Source organism: Adiantum capillus-veneris, chromosome 18 (assembly GCF_014529385.1).
Source record: "Adiantum capillus-veneris isolate H3 chromosome 18, ASM1452938v2, whole genome shotgun sequence".
Taxonomy (NCBI): domain Eukaryota; kingdom Viridiplantae; phylum Streptophyta; class Polypodiopsida; order Polypodiales; family Pteridaceae; genus Adiantum; species Adiantum capillus-veneris.
Genome location: NC_140948.1, coordinates 4929110 through 4950182, shown reverse-complemented (window position 1 = coordinate 4950182; position 21073 = coordinate 4929110). Strand labels below are relative to the sequence as shown.

At 42.4% G+C, this 21073-nt stretch overlaps 2 pseudogenes; both read left to right on the top strand.

The window, feature by feature from the left end:
- Nucleotides 1-3376: 3376 nt before the first annotated feature.
- On the top strand, nt 3377-4227 carry LOC147435170 (uncharacterized; annotated as a pseudogene).
- An 81-nt stretch (nt 4228-4308) lies between these two features.
- LOC147435169 (uncharacterized) overlaps nt 4309-21073 on the top strand; it is a 30657-nt pseudogene continuing 13892 nt past the window's right edge.

Genomic DNA, 21073 nt, shown 5'->3' with positions numbered 1-21073 from the left:
CTCAAAGACAACCAAGATCTCCTCTCAAGAATGGCACATAGCTAATACAAGGTTGGGATAAGATGCTCGAAGGAAGTCTTCAAGGATAAAAGTGGCTTACAAAGCCTGAACTTCTCCAACACTACCAAATATCAAAAGCTTGTGCATATTTTCAACTAGAAAAAATGGAGGTAATGAATTCCATAGCTCCAAGATTCTTCAAAGAGAAACCACTTTCTATAACAAGGATCTGTTTTACCATCTACAACTCCACAAGTGCTCAAGCCAAAATGGACCCCTCTTTGATGAGTCAAAATTGAACTCCGGATGGAGGATATCTTGGAATGCAAACCAATGGGCCTATAGATTCAAATGCTTGTGGGCTTATCCTTTATCTATCAAACACAATAGCCTCATGTGGTTAATCCTACATCACGGTTTATGGACATGTTCAAAAGCCAAGAAGTTTGGTAGCTCTAATGGGGTTTGTTTTGCATGTGTTATCTTCAAGAGAAATCTCTTCCTCATTTGTTTATCAATTGCCCTCTCAACTTCCACTTTACAAGGGAATTACAAATAGTGTGTGTAGATGACATGTTCCAAATATCTTGGAAGTCTATTTTTTAAAAGGAATGTAAACATATGGACATCCCTGTTTGGACCTATGTTAGAAGCGCATACATTTGGCATGTATGGAATGAAAAATATAAGCCAGTCTTTGGAAGACCTCATAATACTAATCCCATCTAGTTAAGGACCAACATTTTGTACATCATGAAGGAGAACAAATCTCATATAAGGGATGCCACTTAGTTAAGTACTAGTGGTATCCAAAAGTTTGTCTGTTAGCAAAAATGGAGAAAGTGTACTTTAGTTTTCATTAGTCTTCCAGATTGTACAAGCTAGATCCATGAGTTTATGGGGTAGGGAAAGCTCAGTAAATGACCTTTCCATGTAAAAAGTGCGACCCCATTGCGACCGGCGGGGAGCCGGGAGCCATGGAAGGAGCAATTTTTATGAGGGAAAGGTCATCAAAAGACCTTTCCTGCCGTCAAGGTCTAGGGGAGGGGGGCCAAGCACTGGACTCTGACGACGAGCACGTGTAGTCATGCAACGGAAGTACAGGCAGCCATTTTTCCACATGCTGAGGTGTCGCAAAATGATTGCCAATCATTGCCATGCGTGATTACACATGGTGACTTGTCTCACATCTGACGGCCCATGCTGAAATTATTGTCAATAATGGACAGTAAATGAGTGGTCGAGATCCCTTGCCCCGCGACCTTGGACTTTGATGGATTGGGTGCAACATATGTAGTCAAAACCCTTTCCCACTTTCTTGTTTCATAGGACAGGATAGCCCCTATCTTACTTTAGGGGCAACTGTCCTTTAATTGAATACAACAATTTTTCCCCAAAAACAGAAGCGGACTCACACACAAACACTCTTTATGCAACCTTGAAGAATGAACCTCGTGCCATGTCACCTTGTTTTAAAAAGCGATGCCAGCATAATTAAACAAAATGATTAAATAAAAACCTGGATCTGGTGGGTCTGCGTGTTGCCTTGGACGGTGACTTGGGCGTCGAACGACAGCTGCCCGCCCTCCACATATTTACACGTGGCTTCCACCATGTCCGCTGGGACGGTACCCAGGAATGCGCCGGGTGTACTGGCAGGCAGCAGGGAAGTGGCCAGGAGGCTAATCCACGTACTGAACTGTGCGCTGGACACGTCTTGCAGTGTGGTCACCGTGAACTCCAGCTGTGCAGCCACCTGCATATTCCCAGGCATTATTACTAGTGCAAGCAACCCTAGCAATGCCGCTGCCCAGAAATCAGCACGCAGCCGACGTCCACTTGAGGCGCTCGCTGCAACTTCTTGTCGTGCTGCGTAATACAGCTGCCGGGGAGAGTCTGCCTTTGCCATATCTCTAATTCTTATGCGCTGGAGACCTTGAAAGCTTATGAGATATATCATATATATAGCTGCGCCGTCGGTCTTTGTGTACCTCATGTACTTGACGACGCTGGTGCCATCAATCGGTTGCATCGTTACACGTTCAACACGAAGTTCGATGCAGGCCTCGTAATTTGGAGTAACTAGGTCACCTCATGCAATACGACAGCCCCTTACATTAAGACGGTATAATTCCAAGTTTGATAATCTCACTATGACGTGAGATTTGTGACTTTTATTTGATGTTGCAAAATAATAGTCACCCTTCGCTTTAATAAAATTTGGGATATGAGGGGAACAGCATCCTTAGGAGTGTTAGAACAAGTGATAAGATCACTAGCCCTGCCAGGCATGTAGAAATTTCTTTTGACATGCAATTTTTAAAGCCCCCTTCCATATGCTTTGTGTAATGCGATCAACTTATATAATTTTTCATATATAACGTTAATGTATAAACACAAAAAATGATAGGCAATTTTGAGATTCTAGCATGTAAAATAATATGAGATATTTTTAGAGCACTTGTTTTGATAGGCAAAATAGTCCTTGACAAAAAAATTAAAAGATATTCCTAGTTCAAAGATTCCCTTCAACAATAAGAAAAATGATGTGTTAGTTTATAGCAAGTAGGAGATTCAATTGATTTAAAGCAAATGAAGCAGAGAATCAAGGGCGATTCTCCAGTGTTGGCAAAATTTGAAATTGCCAAATGAAGGTGAGTTTACTGCCACCCATCACCACAACAACCTGAGTTCGCGCTTGTGAACCTCAGTTCGCATGGGAAAGGTGGGCGTCAAACCTCAATTCGCATGGGAAAGGTGGGCGTCAAACCTCAGTTCGCATGGGTAAAGTGCCTTTAATCCAGTGCATGGCATTTGATAGCGGGAGGGGCTGCCGTTGGGAAATTAGTCCCGCAGGCAACGCTTACAGTGGTCGCGCAGGCAGGAGGTCTTGCCGTGAGGTATTGGTCGCGCAGGAAGGAGGTCTTGCACGAGAGCAAGACGCACAGTGGTCGCGCAGGCAGGAGGTCTTGCCGTGAGGTATTCAATTTATTTAAAGCAAGTTGAAGTAGTTTTATTTGCCTGCAATGACACACAATGTGATTCAATTAAACACAGTTTTATTGTGCCTGCAGTCACACACAATGTGATTCAATTAAACAAAGTTTTATTTGCCTGCAGTCACACACAGTGTATGCAATTTGATTTGCCCGTAGGAGATTCATTAAGAGAAATTAAGCGAGGGCAATTGGAGGTGTTTCACGCAAACAAAAGGTAGCCGGTGATTCAAATAGAGGAACTAGTTGCAGCAGCGAAAGTGTTCTTGAAGGTATAATTTCATGAATCAGCTGCTTGAATGTCATGCTTGGTAAAATTTGTGAAGCGTGGTGTGGTTCGATTGGTTTGTGTTTATGAGGGTCCAATGTTGTAGGTTAACATGGTGAGAATGAAGAAAGCTGCATGTTCGGTTGGTGATATCGGGGATGCATCTGCCTCTTTGGCCCGTACGGGTAGACCTAGGAAAACCGAGGAGGAGTTGTTGGCGGTTGAGAGAAGGCGTCCGAAGAGGCTTTTCGAGCTAAGTATCACTATCTCCGTTGGGGAGGCGGATGTAGACACTGGCTTGCTTCCTGTGCTGAAAGAATTCCTAGAGAAAGAGACTATTGCTGGAATGTGTTCTATCGAGCGTAGCGGAACGGTATTCCACTTGCACTTCCAAATGGTCGTGCGTATTATGTCCACATCTATTATAGTGGTCAACAAAAAGGTGAAAACATACTTGGGATGGGATAGAGAATCGCCTGTGGGTGCCACTGTTATTTGCAGGGCACTAAAGCAAAAGAACATGCACACATTTCAGGGGATGATAGGTTACTGCTTAAAAGACATAGGTAAAGATCATTTTGAGAATGTTGGCCACAAAATATCTCCTGATGGCATTAATAAAGGGATCGAGCTTTACACGCTTCATGGGGTAGACGACATGAAGAATAAAGTCTGCTTGACAAACACCAATGTGTTTGATAGGGCTTTCATGTATTGGAAATGTAGTTTGAATCATCCTTTTGGTCATGACTTTCTTGGTATTTGCACCGCATGATTAAGAGCGGTAAGTACTATCCGTCGTCCACTTGGATCACACCTTACCAAGGGCGTGGAAAGGAGCAATGGAAAATTGCTGTTGTATGGAAGTGCATGGCATTTCTGAGCACAGTTACGTACAACGACATACTCGATATTTTTGTACTCCAAGGTGCCACTCATCCCCGTTTGGATTGGTCTGAATAGATGGCAGAACAATGAAAGGTATTCCATTAACTGCTCCTCTGTAATGTGACGGCCTAATTATTGGTGTTATTATTTCTCTTTATGAACCGCAGGGAGCAAGGTGAGAATACGGCAACGAAGAAAGTGGTGAACATATCTGATAGCGAGGACGATGATATTGATGCTGGCATTGGAAGTGACTTTATTCCGCTGCTGAAGAAAACTAAAACTGACGTAATTGCATGCTAGGTGCGTTGCTACAATTTCATTTTGCTGCATTTGCTTTGTTTGTCAATCACTTTTTCTTTTATATGTTGGCTACCGTAGGTGCGAGCGATGCAATCAACGGAGCCTGCTGTGGAAGCCGAGGGAACGCAAACGGATCTGAGTCAACATGACAGTGTAGACGATGCAGTATTTCAAAGATTAGAGGACGTGCTAATGCAAATCTGGCGACAGCTCTGTGGTGGCAATGAAGATGACAATGATACTCTCCATGCTTGCATAGTCAAGTGCACACAGAGTGTCACAAGACATGTTGCAGGATGTGCAGCTTAACGCTGCTGATGTTCAAGTTGTAGAAATGCAGCAACAAATAAATGCATTGTCAAGGGAAATAGTTTCTTTCAAGTCACAATCCGCTGCCGTGGGTTGTCTTGTAATTCTTAAAATTAATGCAACTGTCTATGGTCTACTGCTTGGATTTAAAGATGAGAATCACTACAAGAGGCTATTCATATTAGCGACGCTCAAAAAAAAATTTCCCGGCGTCGCTATGAGCGTCGCGAATTTCTTTGTAAATTTGCGACGCTCATAGCGACGCCGGCTGGGCTAAAAAAATAAAACCAGCGCGCCCAAAAACTCAGATCTCAGATCTGAGTTTTTCGGCGCCCTCAAGCAAGGAGCAGGTAATGCTCTCCCTCTCTCTCTCTCTCTCTCTCTCTCTCTCTCTCTCTTTTTCTTCTCCACACACACCACACACACACACACGAGGAGAGGAAGGAGAGCCAGGTATGCTCCTTCCCCTCCTCATTCTCATGTTCCCTTCCCCTCTTTCTCTCTCCCTCTCTCTCTCTCTCTCTCTCTCTTTTCTTCTCCACACACACACACACACACACACGAGGAGAGGAAGGAGAGCCAGGTATGCTCCTTCCCTCTCCTCATTCTCATGTTCCCTTCCCCTCTTTCTCTCTCCCTCTCTCTCTCTCTCTCACACACACACACACATACACACACACACATAGTGTTTTTGAAGAGAGAGAGAGAGAGAGAGAGAGAGAGAGAGAGAGAGAGAGAGTACAAACAAAAACAAAAACCACACATCACATACATAAACAAAGAATGCACACACACATTGAGAGAGAAAAAGAGAGAGAGAGAGCATGCATAAACAAAAAACGCACGCATTGAGAGAGGAAAAGAGAAGAGAACATGCAAAACAAAAAACCGCACACATTGAGAGAGGAAAAGAGAGAGAAAACATGCATAAACTCCAAAAAAACGCACACACATTGAGAGCGAGAAAGAGAGAGAAACTAATTTAACGTCGTAGGAAACTAATTAAAAATTAAAAGAACTAAAGATCTAGCCGACGAGGAGTTGAACTCAGACCTATTATTCAAGAGGGAAATGGCCATAATCAATCTATCAGACTTGGCGTGGGTGATAGAAAGGTTATACCATTTATCTCTTTTTTATTGGCACACACACCTATACCATTTATCTCTTTTTATTGGCACACACATCCACACACGCGCACACACACAAGAAGAAGAGAGTTATAACGTCGTAGGAAACTATCTTAAAAGACGTTAAAGATTAGGTTATATGTAGACTTACATTAAATTAGATTTAGGTTTATTTTATAACTAGATTTACGTTTATTTACACTAGATTTAGATTTACGTTATATTAGATTAGATTTAGGTCTCCATAGACTGCGATGCCTGCATGGTCTCCATAGACTGCGATGCCTGCATGAAGCGGGTGAAGAAAGCCCTCAATGGAATATAGGTATTGCTGCCTTCACTCAGGTGGGCTCCGTCGATCCAAAAGTACTGGTGAAATGTCTTCAGAGATAGGGAAGAAGGTGGATCTTCAGGGCGGCAAGAGTCACTACATCCCCACACAATGACCATCTAGACAACCTCTAGTCATTCAACAGCAACTTCAAAGTTAGTAACAAGAGCAAGAACGGTCTAAAGGGCCAATTGCTGTCGTCAGATGTGGATGGAGATGAGGCAGCGTCACCCCCGCCGAAGTTAATCTCACATCTTTAGTGATGAGAATGCCAACTCTTGCCGGTTATGTGAAAAATTATGTGTTAAATCAGTTTTAAGGTTCTTATAATTTCCTGTTAGTTTAGTTCTTTGTTTTTAATATAACATAATATATTTACGTTAGATTTAGATTTATGTTATATTAGATTAGACTTAGGTTTATTTATTTTTTAAAAAACACCTACCCTCACACACACCACACACACACACACCACACACACACAAAAGAAGAAGAGAGTTTTAACGTCGTAGGAAACTATCCCAAAAGACGTTAAAGATTAGGTTAGATGTAGACTTACGTTAAATTAGATTTAGGTTTATTTTTAGTTAGATTTACGTTTATTTAGATTTACGCTTATTTACGTTAGATCGAGTCCACGCAAGAATTACTTACGGTTTAGGGTTTAGAGTTAGACGAACAGTGAAAAGATCTACTGTGAAAAGATGTTAAGATGCTGTGAAGTGCTACAGCTAGAGAAGAGGAAAGGGTTTTGTCCACTACATGCAGTATCATGTAGACGTGGGTGTGTAGATTTCTTGTACCCACAAATATAGGTATTGACCAATAAAGACGAGATTATAACCCGGTGGTTCTGATCTCCATGCACCTCTAGACCGAGGTGTGCGGGGATTGGACATGACTAGAGAATGTGAGGTAAAGAGAGAGAGAGAGAGAGAGAGAGAGAGAGAGAGAGAGGAGAGAGAGAGAGAGAGAGAGAGAGAGAGAGAGAGAGAGAATAAGAATGAGAATGCAAATATTGTAATCCAGGTCTAGTTATAAGTTTTTTATCCTTATGAGAGTAGACGAGGATGTGGGACCGTCCAACCAACACCTACCTCTCTCAACGAGGGTCTTATCCTTGTAATCAATGCAAGCATGCTGTGCGACGGACAAGACGTGTTTCTTTGCAGCACGTTCGTGAATTTGGCGAGTTCGATCCATCTATTATAGATCGAGTTGTTGCCAATTATAACTCGTCGGACTCTGACGCTGGCCAACAAGCAGCAATCTTGCAACCCAATAGACGTGTTCGCAGGCGCTTTGGTCAAGCAGCATATGTGAGGCCACAAGATGTAGCCTCTGACAGCTCGGGGGATGATCATGCAGAGCACATTCCCAACGAGGCAATGTTTGAGCCCGAGATTGATGAAATGATCGAGACGATCATGGATTCAGAAAGGCTTATCTATGATGATATGAAAAGTGAAGCCGATACGCCATTGTATAATGGAGCACGTATGTCTAGATTGAAAGCACTCCTGGTTCTTCTCAACATGCAGGCAAAGTTTGGATGGAGTGACACTAGCGTCACAACGCTTTTCAGGTGATCTATTACAATTAGTTTACTTTAATAAAACTCTAAATGTATAATGATCTGATAGATTTTTACACGACTGTATCATATTTTTATGTTGTGTAGATTGCTGAAAGAGCACATACTACCAGCTGACAATGTGATGCCAGATTCCCGAGATGAAGCAAGAAAGATTTTGCGAAACTTGGGGATGGATTACAATTCTATCCACGCTTGTCCTAATGACTGCATTCTTTTCAGAGGGGAATACATAGACATGGAGAAGTGTCCGAAATGTGATTCCGAAAGATATCGAGTAGATCTCCACGGGACAAAAATTCCACAAAAGGTTTTGCGACATTTCCTCTGCTTCCTCGCATCAAGCATTTCTTCGAATGTAAGTCCATGGCCGCCCTAGCATCATGGCATGAGGAGAATAAATCTTCGGATGGTGTGCTACGAATTCCTGCAGATTGCGTAGCGTGGAAACATATAGATGGAACATGGTCGGATTTTGCCAGGGAAGCTCAAAATTTGCGCTTAGGCCTGGCTATGGATGGCGTAAATCCATTTGGTCAAAGATCAACATCTTACAGTGTATGGCCCGTTGTCATCGTCAACTACAACATTCCCCCGTGGTTGACTACGAAGAAGGGGCACCTATGGCTAAGCTTGATTGTGCCAGGGCGATATAAAGTGGGGAATATGGATGTGTATCTTCGTCCACTATTGGAAGAGCTACAACAATTATGGATTGGCATAGAGGTGGTGGATATGAGCCGACACACAGGACGACGGAATGCTTTGATCAGAGGCATTCTAATGTGGACCATGCATGACTATCCCGGGCTAACAGAATGCTCAGGTGATCTATTGACACTCCTCACTCAGACACTGTAAATCTTGTTTTTTCCATAGTTGATCTATTATCATGTGTATACATGCAGGCTTCAAACAAGCGGATACAGAGCATGTGTCACATGTGGACCTAGACTGAATGCACGTAGGGCACCCTCACTGAAGAAGCAAATCTACGAAGGTCATCAAGCGTATCTTCCAGAGAATCATGTGTTACGCGACGGCTTTTTGGGAAGAGAGCCACCAAGGATGTCTGCACAAGCATGGTTAGAGCAGAAGGAGATGTGCGATGACGGATTGCCTCCAGGGATGAAGAGACTATCTCTATGGTACGAGTTACCATACTGGCCCCGACTCATGATCAATCACTTGCTCGATCCAATGCACATATTCAAGAATGTGGGTAATCTACTATGGGACCATCTGACCGGCAAGAAAGATACTTTGGGAGCCAGAGTTGACCTCAGAAATGTGGATCGTATGGAGCAATATTGGCCGCAAACAGCGTCTGATGGATCGATAAAACTCCCTAAAGCACCATGGATTTTCACAGGAGCCCAAGAACGCAAAGTAAAAGAGACCATTCGATCTTTGCGGACCCCCACTGGCGTAATGCACTCGCTCCGAACGTGTTTTACTAAAGAAGGAAAGCTTACCGGTTTGAAGTCACACGATTGGCATAAAATGTGTCAGGTACGTTCATAGTGGACTTTAATATCATTGCATAAAATGTGGACTTTAATATCATTGCTGCACATACTTTACAGTTTATTTTACCGGTTGCCATTGAGGGATGTTTGTCTCTCGACATCCGTAACACAATCTACAAACTTGCAAAGCTGGTGCAATGGATCTCACAAAAGGAGATCAACGTAGACTCCATACCTTTCGCCAAACTAAATGCTGCGGAGCTTGTGTGCATGTTTGAGAAACATTTTCCTACTACAATGCTAACCATTCAGGTGCATCTTCTTGTTCACATAGTTGATGAGGTGGAAATAGCTGGCACAGTTCATTCCAGATGGATGTTCTTCTTAGAGCGTTTCATGAAAACACTTAAGGGATATGTGCGTCAAAAGGCACGTCCGGAGGGTAGCATGGCAGAAGGTTGGTTGGTATCAGAGTCCCTAGTGTACATTGGAGAGTGGCTAGACGGATTTGATAAATCCCGGGACACGCTATGGCGAACCATAGATGATGAGCGCATATCTGGGATTGTCATGTGCAATCTCGGTGTTGAGAAGAAGATGACGGAAGATCTAGAGGCTAAAATCAACCGATTTTGCATGCTTCACAATCCAGTGATGCAAAAGTGGATTTCACAATATGAGGATGCAAAGCAAGAGCGACAAAGGGCACGAATCGAGTGGAGACGGGGAAGACGACCACCGATGCACTATCCAGCGGTTCTGGAGAGCCTACCAACCTTTATGAGCTTAAGATGGTTGCACAACCAATTGAAAAGCGCACAACAATGCGGTGACGAAGTGACTGAAGAAGAGTGGGAGTACTCTCGGGGTTGCGCGACCAAGGTAAGTTTGCAATGTACGACTAGCAAGTGACTTTATTTATAAACGTTTGAACGGCCACTCATAATCTTTGTTCGTTGTAGTATAAGTCATACACAGCAGCATGGTGTAAAGGTCGACATTTTAGGGTGGAACGAATCGACAAAAAGCGTTTTACTCAAGATTGTGGAATCATGGCAAAATTTGAACAGTCTAGTCGACGACGTTCCTCTGATGCAGATCCTGTGGTGGCGGAACTCACTTACTTCGGCACGCTGCAAGAGATTTTGAGGATCGATTACAGAGGATTTTTTGTCGACTTGTTCGACGTGCAATGGTTCAAGATAATCATGGAGGGTCGCAACGCTACTGTGCGTAGAGGAGAGTCTGGTTTTCTTGAGGTGGATTCTACTAAGAAATGGACTGACCTAAGAGACACTTTCGTACTACCCGAGCATTGTGAACAAGTAAGTATGTAAATAGTTAACATCCCCCTTTTACAAGTTATGTGCTTGAAAGCTCTCATGTAAGTTATGTGGCTCTGGCAGGTAATATTTCATCCTACAAAGTCTACATCAAACTGGTGGTACGTCATAGAGGTAGCCCCTCGTAGTGCAAGGACGTATGAAGGCTACCATGTGCCAATCACAACGACATCAATGGAGGAGATCAGAGAAGATGCTCAATCAGAAGCCGCTGCGGTGGTGCCAGACGAGCATCAAGATGCTACTACTCTATATGGGGTGCATGCAGAGGAGCTACAAAATGAAACAGAGGATATGTGTTTAAACGGAGAGCTCTATATAGATATAGGAAGTTATGCTGAGTTATGCGAGGATGAGAGAGAGATCTCTTAAAGCCACAAATATTGTATTTGAACAATTTTGAAAGCTCTGGCTCTCTAAGTACCTTCCATGGTGTATAACGCTCTTTTCTACTCGCGCTCACATCTTTTGATTGAAAATTTTGAGTTTTCGACTTGCCTCTTCTATCACTCAATTCATTGCGTCATTGTATTTATATGCGTCATTACGTCATTGTATTTAATGGTCTTTGCGTCATTGTCTACTCTATTCATTCAATATTAAGTTTAAATATTCGTGTGTTTAATGCAGGTATGGATGCTGAGGAGTTTCTTTCTTCTTTGTCACCGCAGCAGAGACAGTGGTACGTGGAGCGTCATCGCTCTGGCGCATCATCGCGCGTTCCTACTCCATCCGCATCTCCCTCTCTTTAGGAGCATTCGGCGCGCTCCGAAGCTTCAGCGTCGACGAGACGAGCTTCACACTCGTCTAGACACCGGCGCTCTAGTGGTGGCGGTGGCGGTTGTTGTGGGGATTCCGCCACCGATGCCTCCACACCGCCTCGTGTTCGAGAGGCTCTTTACCCTCCCCTTCTTTGCCCGCCCCCACACCAGCCACAACATTGCTATCTACGCCAGGTTTTGCACGGCTAACTGTTCCTAGAAGCTACACACCTCTACCTACTCCGCCAGGAGCCACCCCACTCGACACTCCTCGCTTCGGGGCCCAGACGCCGGTGGAGACACCTGACGTCCGTACCCCCATCGACACGCCACTAGAGACCCCTGCCGGGACACCCAGGTTCACGCGTCACCGGCCAGAGGGCTTGCCTTACTCCGTCGACATCAGCGGCGGCATCATCATGGATGATGACGGCAAGAAGGTGATCTCGCGCATGCGTGGTCTTTGCTCTCAGCTGTTTAGACACTACATACTAAACAAATGGAGTGAAGTACCAAGTGATTTAAAAAACAGAGTCATCAGCATACTTCATGATGAGTTTCCCGTTCCAACACGGGATCAGCGCTTCAATGAAGACCTGATGAAGATTCGAATGCGCGAATACTGCAAACACAAGCGTTCCGAAGTGCAAAAAGCAATCAAGAATGGGTGGAACAGGCCAGATTGGCTGGCCAAAGAAGATTGGAAGAATGCGAAGAAAGCAGCGCGCGAGAATCCCGACAAGTGGAAGCAACAAAAGGATGCAGCCAGAGCGCGAGTAGAGGCAGGGAGCTCGCATCACTTGGGGAGCGGTGGATGGGCATCATTTGAGGCCGATTTTGTAAGTGTTTTCGCATTGCTCTTTATGTTCGATAGTTTAGGGTTTATGAGTTTTTTAATTCTAACATAATGAAATCTTTGTATGTTTTGACAGTGGTCGATGACACGACGTGATCCCACACCGTACGAGCGCAAGTACGCAGGCAGGAAGGGCTTAAACGCCCTGATGGACATTCTCAGTTCTCGCGGCGGCATGGTTAGTATTAGGGTTTACTCTTTTTTATTTTTTGTATTGTTTTATAAATGTCGTTATATGTTTATACTTACTGAAAGCTGTCTTATTGTCTTTTTTTGCAGAATCCGACAGATACGCCGCTTGGACGCGATGAGACGTCTGACTAGACGACGTCAGTTTAGCCGTAGCTAGATAGCATTAGTTTAGGGTTTCTCATAGCTTATGTATCATGAGACGGATTTTATACGTCTTTTTGAACCATGTATATTATTACATTTGTCACTGCAGTTCCTTTTGCCAATCAATTCTTTATGCCTATGATGTTGTACAATTGTCATTATTACATTTGCCAATCAATTCATTTTGCCTATGATGTGTACAATTGTCAATTTTGCAAACAATGCGTCTTGTGGGTGACTATTTTGGGTCTATTATCTATCCTTGCACTTTTTTTAAAAAGTGAATCAAGTACAATATGGTTGATGGGTGGCAGGGCATTCAATGTCCTGCCACCAAAAAAAAATTCTCTCGGACGTCGCTATAAGCGTCGCTATTTATGGCTCTGTAGCGTCGCTATGAGCGTCGCTATAGTCTTCTGTGTAACCGTCGCTATATATGTCGCTATGAGCGTCGCTATGAGCGTCTCTATGGGCGTCGCTATATAGCGACGCCTATAGCGACGCAGATAGCGACGCTCTCGTAGCGACGCTGGTAGCGACGGTTTTAGCGACACCGGGGGTTATAAAAACCCAGTGTATTTCCGTCGCTAACAGCGTCACAAGAGCAAACAACCTCTTGTAGTGAATCTTGAAAGATATGAATTTCTTTTATGCAGAGCGAGTAGTGTGAATGATATGAGAATGCTTTCACATAGCTTGACTAGCAAGTAACAACAAGCAACGACGAAGCATATAGATTTGCAACAATATTAGCTAGGAAGGACGGATACTACAAATGTCTTTTGAGTTTCCACCTTCATTGTCTTTTGACTTTCGGCTTCATTTGTCTTTTCATTTTCTAAACTCTGTTTATTTATAGACTTGATATGTTTTGAAAGAATTTTTATTTTTTGAAGATTGGGGAGACCTGCCCTTGACAAAAAAAATCCCACTTTAAAAGATCTAAAGTTCTAAGTCCTAAAACTCTAGTGTCTGAGAGTGACCCTTCCCCTATCTGTGGGTCCATGTAACCTTTTTACTTTTTTTAATTCAAAGTTTTGTCTTCTTTAAAAAAAATTCTAGGTCCTCATTGGATCATTGAAGACCTTACTTTAAAAGTTATACATCCTTAAGTTCTAGACTTAGCTTTAAAATCTTAGCTTTAAAATCTCTAAAGATAAAAATAAAAAGTCTCTAAAGATTAAAGCTCTAGAGAGAGAGTAGGCCTGCCAATTTTTGAATGTGGGGTTATTTTTAAGAATCATAGAAGATCCTCTTCACCTTTTAGTAGAAAAGGGGGGGTGGGGAGGGAGGATGAGTTCTTGCGCTTGTGTCTCTCGCTCCATGGTGGGCAAGCGAGGGAGACAACACAATGTTCAAAGATCACGATGCAGAGGTGGAGAATCCACCGCGCAAGAATGCTCTACTTATTTTGCTTCAAGTTCAAAGATTCCAAAGTTTGGAATCGAATCATGCAAATTAATTAATGACTTTGAGAATGGATGCGTGATTTTTGGGCCGATGATCGATGGAGACAAGCGACGACGTTGCATTAGAAGTGGAGGATTTCCTTTTTGAGAGAGAGAGAGAGAGAGAGAGAGAGAGAGAGAGAGAGAGAGAGAGAGAGAGAGAGTACGTTTGTCGCATGGGCCAATGTTCGGGGAAAATGTGTCTAAGCTTAATATTGTGCCGTTAAGGTCAAGGGCAGAAGGAGAAATTCCGTGACAAAATAGACAAAAATTGTGAACACCCAAAAAAACTTAACTTGATTTCCTACAGTTTCCTCTTGGCCAATTCAAGGAAAGGAATTTCGTATGTTTGAACCCTAGATGGGGCTCACGCAGCAGAGGGCGCGTGGAAGAGAGAGAGAGAGAGAGAGAGAGAGAGAGAGAGAGAGAGAGAGAGAGAGAGAGAGAGAGAGAGAGAGAGATGTGCCAGCTGCGAGGGCGCATATAGAGATCTTTTGGCTCTGCAATGGATGGCGAGGAGTATGGGTACAGAGAGATAGTGACGAATGCGCGGAAGAAGCACCAGCACAGGGCCCTGTGTGTGTGTGTGTGTCCGCTTGCAAGCAAGTCAAGAGATCAATCCGCGAATGCGATAGCAAAGGCTTCTCTCTGATTGCGTGCATGCATGCATTTTGAAGGCAAGGACCTCTCTCTTTCTCTCTCTCTCTCTCATAGTCATCTACAAGCAACGTGCTGACTAAAACCAGAGGCTCTCTCTCATTCTCTTTCTATTGCATTCGTCTGCAAACTCAAGATCCCTTTGTGAGTGTGCTTAGGTCTGGGAGGATACATAGGACCTGTGGGGCTGAAGATGCAGGGTGGTGACTCGCGAGGGAAAGGGTAAACGGTGAGGCAGGGCATCTACAGGGTAGGAAAGGGCTGGAACAACATCATCGGGGCAATAGTTGCAGAAGCAACTAGATCGTAGCAAGGTGGGCATAGCAAAGGGATCAAGATAGGTGCAAGATGAGGTCGTGCATTGTTCTGCAAGGTGCAATTGTAGCTGTGTGATTGACAAAATGACAAGGGGGATGAGCTTGCTCATGATGGTGCTATGGTGTTGCCCCTGCTTGTGATGTTGCTATGGTGTTGCCCCTGCTCAGCTTCTGCGCACAGTGTCCGCCCCTCTCACTCTGCATCTCATGTGCTGCTCGTCGACCTTCACGACCTTAGGATTTGTTATTAAAGTTAAAGTAGCAAGGAATCTACGCAACTATTTAATTAGTGAACAAACTTTAGAGAATAGATGCCTTCCTTAAAGTTTGAACTAACAAAAATGATAACTTTAATCTATCACCTCAATTTTCAACGGGTGAAAGAACTTTTCAAAATGAAAAGAAGAGTCTTTGGATTTGTGGAGCCTCTAAAGCTTTATCATTTAACCTCTAAGGCTGCCAACTTTATTTGTGGAGCCTCTAAGGCTTTATCATTTAACCTCTAAGACAGTCAACGTTTCGTGTTTTCAAAGGTAGCCCAAAATCCTTACCTTGATAAGTAAGCATTCATTCATATTTCAAAACCCAAGACATCTCTATCATTATATTTACACACTCTTCATTTAAAAGAGTGTCCACTGTCTTATTTCAACCAATCATCTTATTTAGCCTATCAAAAAATGCTTGAAAATAAACTCAATCTTTTTTCTATTTTAGTTCAGCAAAAAGAGCATGAATCACTATAGCCTTGCTCTTTGGGCAAGCCAAGAAAACCGGGGTCTAGTATATTTTAACCAACTGAAATTATAAAACAGCGGTTAGATTTTGAGCTTGCGCTTAAGAAAACCAACAAATTTACACAAGTTTTAGTGTAATTACCGACAAAAGCTTCAAATTTTGACCTCAAACTAGAAGAATTTTAAGTTTCCCCTTATTTTGATCCGTTAGGAAAATGTAATTTTCTAGCCCTTATCCTTAGCATTCGAAAAGCTGCAAACACAATGGGATTTCTTTCTACTAAGAGCCCTTATAACACTATAATAATAGTCCGACCAATAAAAAAATTTAAAGGTATTCCTAATTTAAAGATTCTCTCAACAACAACAAAAACAATGTGTTAGCTTATAGCATGAACAAACGGGTGCAATGACAAAGCACGTAGATTTGCAATAGTATCGGTTGGATGTAAGAAGAAATGATATAGCATTCGCGAGAGAGAGAGAGAGAGAGAGAGAGAGGATGCTTTAAAGAGAAAAAAATGCTAAAGGAAAAATGAAAGAGAAGAGGAACACAAATAAATCAATGGGAAGTAGAGCACCTCTTTATATGGACACAAAAAGTCTTTTGACTTTTCATCTTCACGTATCTTTTGACTTTTCACCTTCATGTGTCTTGTCATTTCCTAAACTCACTCTTCACCTATGCACTTAAGATGTTTCGAATTTTTTTTATTTTTTCGAGATTGGGGAGACCTAATAGTCCAACCAATAAACATTATTTCCAATCTTCACTGATCAATATCGTGCATGATCACTTTTTCAACATAAATGGCAAGTTTATCTTTTTATTTAGCTCTCAGTTTTTGTGTGACACCATCTCACTCTACTTTTTAACGCTTGATGCCACTAAAACATTTAATCATAGGGAGACGCAACTCTAAGTTAAAAACGGTCTCTTGTTTTATGATCCGCCAGTTTAGTAATCTCAATAAGGTTTACGGTAATAGAGTTCTTTGAGCTTCAATAGCCCCTCAAATTGTTTTTTTCTTTCAAAGGTAGACACAAAAATTGTCATTCTATTGGGTAGAATCATACTTAATAATCTTTTAAATTATTTAGTAAACTTCTTAGTGTTTTTTAAGTCGTGAAATCACTAAAAAAGCCTACAAATAAGACAATTTAGTTCAAAATTATTTTGGTGTGGATATTATAATATAGCTCAAAAGTTTAGCAAAAAAGAAAATTTAGTTCCAAATTGTTTTGATGTGGATGTAATATAACAACACTCAACTCTAAGGGTTCTTCCATATGCTCATATGACAAGTACATGACGTTTAGATTCGGAAGGGTCAATACATTTAAAAAAAATGCCTATCACGTGGGTTCATTGGTAAGGACTGTTTCATTCTATAATTTGTTATAGAATTATAAATATTTCTGGTGTGGATGTAAATTAACAACACTTAACTCTAAGAGTTCTTCCATTTGCTCATATGACAAGTACATGACGTTTAGTTTTGGAAGGGTCAAATACATTAAAAAGATGCCTATCACGTGGACTCATTGCTAAGGACTGTTTTATTCTATGATTTGTTATACTTTGACATACAAAAGGGTATGGAAAAACTAATCTTGCGAAAAAGAAGAATAAAAAAAGGATCCCTTTTATTGGTGAAAAATTCACAGCTAAAAAGTTTTATAGATAGTTTTTGACTCTTGTGATATATAGATCTTACATATAGTGACTCCCTTGAGCGCTTAGTATCCATGTAAACTTGCATGTGGCTCATAGGGGTTTGGGTGTCCGCCCATGTGTATGCTATTTCTATGTTTGGAGACATGTCTCCTACGTGTTAGCGAGATTAGCAAAGTGAAGGAAATAGTGTTGAATGTTAGTCCCATATTTCTTATTTTATTTCATTAAAATAAAGGGAAGAGGTAGGTCTCTTGAAACTAATTAGAAATTTCCTACTATAAAGTATTTCTCAAGTATTAACTTTCTTGTTCATGGAACTATCCTTCATTGAATATTCAATCAATTTTTCAGCTTGGATGTAGAGACGATGTAAGCATTTGTGACATCGTGACAAACATGTGGAGGTTAAGAGCTAGTAATGTGACACCAAAAATCATGTATGTCATTTATTTACAAGGATTCATAAAATCATAGTATGAACATTTGAGTCCTTCACATAGAATTGCATAAACATTACCTCCTTTGTTACACTTGAAAGAAGCCCCAATGGACACTCCCAAACCCCCTTCCTATTTGATAATATCTTTGAGATTCTTCGAGATAATAACCCCGAGAACTTTACGGTGACAAAGGGGCATGGGATTGAGCAGAGAAAAGAGAATAGCAGGAAAGAGGGCATCGAAGATGAGTGCCTTGAAGTTGAGGAGTTTGTACCCTATCTCAATAAATGGAAGAATTGATCTACAATCCCTGGAACGTGAAGGGGAGAAACCCAAAAGAAGAGCCCACTTTTTTGGGAAGAAGTCAGAAGAAGTAAGGGGATCAGCTTCTAGGCTATCCAAGAGCACAACCTAGATGCCACTTGCAAAAGAAAGCAAACATTTAGTAAGAAATTGGCCTTCTATGGAGAGGGAGCCAATAGATTCAGTGGAGTCCTTTCTATTGTGGATAGGGATCTTGAGCCTAAGTCAGTCTTCAATCATCCCTCAGGGAGGGATTTGTGAATCAAGATCAATTGGGCTGATCAAATTGTCACTATAATCAACGTGTATGGTCCCTGTGTAGCAAAGGATAGGGCCAAACTAAGGGAGCACCTAAAAGATATCCATGTTGAAGGAGAATGGCTCTTGGTAGGTGATTTCAATATGGTGGAGAAAAGAAGGGACAGAAATGGCACATCGAACATGTTAGCTGGTTCTAAACAATCCAAATGGCTAATCCTTTGTGAGAAGTGGGCATCGGTGGACATGTGGGAGTTAGGCCCATGGAGCAACACGATCTTACAATATGCCAATAGGACTTTCCAATTGGAGCGGTGCTACTACTCTCATCAAGCTGATTGGTTACCTTCATGCTTGAAAATGAATGTGATCACGTCACCGTGCTTATCAGATCACTTTCCGTTAAGCATAAAATTGAAAAAAAACAAAGGAGCAGATCATTGCCCTCAAGGTTCTAAAAAGCTACTGTCAACAGGGGCCCACCTACTTAAAGACCCTCTTTTCAGAAGCCTAGACCTCAAAGCTATGAGGAAGATACGTAAAGATGTGGACTCAGAAAGCCCTAGTGCCAAGAGTATCCAAAAAGCCATCAAAACTGCATGGCCCAGAAGAAGGAAAAAACAAGAGGAGCAACTCAATCAGCTTGTAGACAATTTTGAAATCTTAACCACCAAAAACATGAAGGTTTCACTTTAGAGACAGAGCACAGAAGATGGCTAGAAGATAAAGCAAAATTAATCGATCTTTAACTGGAGGAGGTGAGGAAGGCCAGAATCCTTTCCAGAGAAACCTTCCTCCGGTCGGAGGAGGCCAATCATACTCACTTCTTTAGAGCCCTCAAATTTAAAAGATTCGGGGCCTAGTCCACTCTCTCACAAATATGGATGGAAATGATATTGAAAATCCTGATGAAATGGCTGCATTAATGCTCAACCACTTGCAGCAAATCATAGTCAGCCTGAGGCTTGCTCCCCTGAGATAGATGCCGCTAGAGCACTCTCCTTGGGAGCGTCAAAAGAACACTTTCCCTCTCTGAAGCAACCCTCCTGGAGAAGGCGTTCACCGAGGATGAATGCTCCCTTGTGTTGCTTGCTCTAGGCAAAGAAAGATCCCCTCGCGCTGGGATGGGGTGACTATTGAGTTCTTCATTGAATTTTGGGAAGATCTTAAGTCCCCCATCATAAAAATGGCAAATCAAGCCTTTGGGAATGGGGTCATGGATGTTAGCATTAAAAGAGACCTCATTAAGCCTATCCCCAAACAAGTCTGTTGCTCCCAACTTAAGCATTGGCGCCCCATAACAATGATGTCAGTAGCCTATAAAATTATTGCCAAGACTGTCACCCTCAGGCTATCCCCCCTCCTCAACAAAGTTCTCACTCTCCACCAGCATGGCTTCATCAAGGGAAGGTCAATCTATGACAACATATTGTCTGCAATGGTCGGCATTGAATATGCCGCTTTCTCAATGCAAGAGTGTATCTTAATGCAGTTGGTTCTTGATAAAGCTTATGACAGGATAACATGGTCGTACATTGAAGATGTCATGAAGTCATTAGGCTTTGGGCCATGGATGTGCCGACTAGTTAGCACCCTAGGTGCTGGAAGCCAATCAGAGCTCCTGTTTAATGAGAGAATTGTGGGTGCTTTTGAGGTTAGAAGATCCATAAAACAAGGATGCCCACTTATGTTCGCCATTGGTTCCCACCCTCTGGTTACGATATTGGAAAACAATGCTCCTAAAGGAGAGATTAAAGGATTGGCTCTGCTGAATAACAACTAGCTACTGGCAAAGATTTTTGCGGATGATTCCTTGCTCTTACTTAAAGCTTGCCTTGAGGTTATCAAGAAAGATCTGGAAATTGTGCAAACGTTTGCCTTAGCCTCAGGGTCAAGGTGTTGTGTGGAAAAATCGAGATTGATTTCTCTCTTCGAGAATGACAGAGAAGATTTTTTGTCACCTAGGATCCCCGATGGGGGTGGGAGTTACTCACAAACAGAGGTTCTTATGGGCTATGGAGAAGTTCAAGACTAAGATGCGCAGGTGGGAGTACGTGCTTCTCCCCTTCCCAAGCAGGATAATTTTTATCAATTCCTTCATGTTACCCTACATAGCCTTCAGTGGTCCGCTACTTAAGCTAGCTAAATGCAACTGGAAAGAGTTCTTGAAACCAGTAAAGAGATTTCTTTGGAAGAACAACACTAAAGACACAACACCCTGGCAATGGGCAAAATGGGAGACGGTTGCGAGACCAGTGGAGCAAGGTGGGCTTGAGATTCTTAACCGAGCACTCACACAAAGGCTCAATGTGCCAAGTTTTTGGTATCCCTTGTGAAGGAACACCAAGCTTGGGCTATTATCGCGAAAGATATGATGGAAAACTCCAAAATTCACTCACAAGGCAGGCAGTGGAAAGAGGTTGAGGTGCACAGCAAGCTGTTGGCCCCTCAATGGGTCATTCTTAAAATTGGGAGTATGACAAGTGAGCTTGCCCGTAATGCAACAGAGTAACATGGTCTTTAGAATGGGGAGAGTGGTCAAAATACTTACACAACTCTATATATTATTGGTTCCCTTGGCTATCCAAGGCTGGAGGCATCCTTTTGACCCCTTTTTGGAGGGAAGTGGCCAAGAAAGTTAATAACAAAGG